The sequence below is a fragment of the Tupaia chinensis genome, unplaced genomic scaffold (assembly GCF_000334495.1).
Source record: "Tupaia chinensis unplaced genomic scaffold, TupChi_1.0 Scaffold000104_1, whole genome shotgun sequence".
NCBI lineage: Eukaryota > Metazoa > Chordata > Mammalia > Scandentia > Tupaiidae > Tupaia > Tupaia belangeri.
Genome location: NW_006159568.1, coordinates 574,470 through 578,690, shown reverse-complemented (window position 1 = coordinate 578,690; position 4,221 = coordinate 574,470).

Sequence of the window (4,221 nt, the reverse complement as noted above, 5' to 3'; positions counted from 1 at the left end):
ACCCAACCGCACAGGCCGACTCGGCAGCAGCCTTGGGATCGGTCCCAAACCCCGCCACCCGTACCGGGAAGCTGAGCCCCAGCAGGTCACCCAGGCAAGAGGGGGAGGGTCCCGACACCAGTCCCATGGGGCACCCGGGCCACAACAAGGGCCTGTCGGGACCGGCCGGCCGCGCCCAGGGTGAGCCGCCTTCCCGGCGGGCGGGAGGGCTGGGCGGTGCAGACCGTGCCCATCCGGGCCCCGCGCCGAGCGGAGCGGAGCCGTCGGGAGCCTGCACCTTGGGGCCGCCCCTCCCAGCAGCCCGGCGAGGAGGGAGCACCTTTGCGCCCACTATCCCGGCAGGGAAACTGAAGCCTGGAGAGGAGCAGTGTTTTGTGCAAGGTCACTGGAGGCGCTAACAGCCAGGTCCCTCGCGGCCCGCCGGGTCCCCTAGCCGCGCGCCGAGCCCAGCATCCCTCCCTCTCCCCGAGCTGCAGCCGGAGGCGCAGCGTGCACGCCCCGCCCGACGCCCCCACCGCGCAAACCGGGAAGGCACGACTGGCTCTTTCTCCCGCCCTAGTCACCCTTCCCCCTCCCTCCCACCCAACCGCGCTCCTGGCACCCCCGGGCGGGTCCCCGGGCGCGCATCCGCGCTTAGAACAGGCGCGTACACCGGCGTGCGCACACCGCAGTGACTGGGGCGGGCTGCCCCGCGACCCGGCGGCGGCTGGGGACAGTCAGACCGCTTGGCTTCACGTCCCGACGTCACCTCGCTGCGTGGTGGGACAAGGGAGCTGACCTCCTGGAGCCTCAGTTTCCCCTAGGTGAAACGGAGACCGTAATCATGTCTGTCTGAGCGGGCTGTTGGAGAAGCGATCGCGAGGTCCCGGCACCTTGCACTCGCGGGACGTGCACTCGCAGAGTCTGGCTCCCGGAAAGCGGTCCTTTTCCGCGGGCTATGAGCTCGGTACTGAGGCTTCCCAGATCGCCGGGAGGGCCAATCGTCCTCCATTTGGTAGCCAGGAGGGGGCGCTGTTGCTGTCTCGCCGGCTTTGGAGCCTCAGGACACTTGGCAGTATCACTTGGTACTGGCACGCACTGAGCCAGTCCGTGTCCTAAACACAGTGCATTACTTCACTTTACTGCCACAGAGCCCGTTAGGTTTCCACTAATACCTATTACTATTAGTATTTCTTGAAAGTTCTTTTGTTCTAGAGAAGAGTGCGCTCACGGGAGACACAGAGGCAGAGAGACAGAAAGCAATAAATCATCCCCAAGAGCGGATAGCTACACCGAATCCCTTCTTCTCCATTCTCCTCTCGGGATTTTGGGCACGTGTGCACAGGCAGCCAACGTGAGTTTTAGGTTGCCAGATCCAGGATTCAAACTGTAGGCAACTCCGTGGGAGTCCAGCGACGTAACAATTCCGCCATCTAGTGGTCCCAGGCCCTATTACCTATTTACACAGAAGGGAGCTAAAGCATGGAGAAATCAAGTACCTAACTTCAGACCACAGAGCTGGCTCCCGCTAACTGGCAGCCACTCCACCACACCACCGCGGGAGGAACTGTTTTGTTCAGGGGTATACCTTGTGGGCCAAACAGTACCTGGCACATGTAGGCACTCAGCATACAGTTGGCAAGTGAATAACACAGCACGCTACTTCACATATATCGTTTAATCCTACCAATGCTTTTATTTAGCTACTATTATTACCCTGTTTCGCAGATAAGAAAAGTGAGGCTTAGGGTGCTCAGTGCTTGGGCCTCTTGATTTTTCTCAAAGAATCAGATCAAAGCCTGTGACTCAGCCTTTGCAGTTCTGGGCCACTCTTTGGCTGGATGGACCTCCCCTGAGATCATGTGGCCCTCAGCCTTAGCCTTGCAGCCCTGATCCAGGCCTCCTGGAGCCGGACTGCCCGGCAGGTAGACTGGAAGCACACTTCTAGCATCGGCAGGCGAGAGCTGGGTATTAGTAGTTTCATAAAAGCATGTGGGGGGAAAAAAAACCCACAAAAAACAAAAAACACCAGAATATTTTGGGACTTTCTTAATCCGCTCAAGGTTCTGTGTTGGTTTTCTTGGAATTACACTGAAGGGGATGGGCACATAACCTTTCCCAGGCTAAGGTATCCAATGCCTCATTTCACCTGGGGCCTGGGCTAAGTATGTCTGGTGCCCCATCCCCCTGCCCCGCGTCACTCACCCTGCACTCCCACACATCCCGCCTTTGCTCACACCCTCCCCTCTGCCTTCTGGAATCTCATCTCTCCTGTCTAACTGACTCCTCCTTAAGGCCCAGTCTTCCCAGATGCCCATGGGCATGCCTTCCCATTCTGTACCTGCATCCTGTCATGGTGGTTGGCGGCTGGGACTCTGAGGAAGGCTGGCTTGAGAGAGCCCTCTCTGAGGGCCAGAGAGAGGCCTCCGCCATAGACAGCCCCCCATACCCTCCCTGGGGTTCCTGCATGTGCAACTGTTTGGACCACTCATCCTGGTCTAGAGAAAGGTTATCCCGTTATCATGTGAACTGCACACATGGGGAAACTGAGGCCCGAGCAGGCGTGACCTAGCAGGGCTCCCTAGCTAGAAAATCACACAGCAGGTCTGGCTGCAAAGCTGGGCCCAGGAGCCAGCGCCTTCTGTTGGCCTTAGTGCTGGCTGAGATATAGGCAGGCACTGCCCCCGTCCTTCCCAGGGTCGGCTTGGCCACCTGTGGTAAACTTCCCATGTGACCTGTGTGCATGTGGCCAGGCCTCTCCACCTGCCCCCTTCTCCTACAGGAGTTTTCTGTACAATATGGCCCTGTGTCCGTGGGGGGTGGAGCCGAGGAGCAAGGAGACAGAGCCTGGAGGTGAGGGTCCACCTGGGGGATACTAGCATATCTTTGAGCTGGGGCAATCTGTGGAACTGAGTGTGAACCTCCCACTTTGGGGGTGTGGGTGTCGGGACTTTCAAAGAGTCCTCCAGGTTGTTTCTCTATTGTTGGCGATGCTGCCTCAGGGAGGTTCCTTGGGTAACTCCTTTGTCCTTCCCTGTAGAAGGGGGCCTAGACCTCAGCTTAAGGGGGGAGGGTCTGAGGTCTGCAGGAGGGATACTTCCAGCCTGAGGTCCCATCCCTGGGGCAGGAAGGTGGGGTTGTGAGGGATCAGATCCTCCAGCCCTGGAAGGTAGCAGCCCCTGGGGAAGGGGGTGACAGCTGTGGTGCGGGCCAGGAACCCGACACCAGAAGTGGGCCCCAAATGCCCTCCAGGAAGAGCAGGGGGAGGGCAGGCAGGCTCCTCAGGAGCAGCAGCAGCAGGCTCAGGCACTGGCTGCCCCACTCCTGTGTCCATCTCTGACAGCACCATGATCCCAGCTTGAGGCAACAGGAAGCCCTTCCTCCATTTATGAGTGTACCCAAGAGGGCAGGCTGGCCCTTTCCCCCTGGGTCATGGGGAGATGTTCCAGAGAAGGTGGGCTGGGAGGGGCCCTCTCTTTGGGTTTGCAGTCTGCACGTCGAGGCTTTGGCAGGGATCACTCAGTGGTGTGTGACTTTGGACAGGTTAGTCCACCTCTCCAAGCCCGACTCATCTGCAACCTGAGGTTGACCGGGTGGGTGGTGCTGCAAGGCAGGCGGTTCTCATCCCCAGCTCCCCTCTTCAGTGCAGGAGCAGGTGGTCCTCCCTGTCCTGCAGTCCCCAACCCTCCCACCATAGCAGAATGCACAGGCCAGGTTGTGTGGAGGTTAAGGCGGGTGAATCCTTTTTGGCTGACTCTGAGGTTTGAGTCCAGGACCCAGAGGCTTGAAAAGATGCCAGGTGCATGTGTATGCATGCCCAAAATCCTAAGAGGAAAACAGAAGGGACTGTGGTGAGGCCATCTCTCACTTTCTCTCTCTCTCTCTCTCTCTCTCTCTCTAGCGAATGCACATGTCCTATAGCAAAATAAATAAGTAAATACAATGAAAAAGAATGCTTGAGCCCCACACAAGTGCTGAGCAGGAGGCCTGAGCACCAACATGCCTCAAAAGCGACTCAGGGGGAACCAGCAGTTAGTGTAATGGCTGTGTCGCTGGACTCCCATCCTGGACTCGGTGGCTTAAAACTCACGCCGGGCGCGTGTGCGTGAGTGCCCAAGATCCCGAGAGGAGAACGGAGGAGGGGGGATTGTGGCGTGACCACCCCCCCTGGGGGGTGATTTCTCGCTTTCTGTCTCTCTGTCTCTCTCTGTCTGTCTGGTGAGTGCATGCGCCCTATAGCGA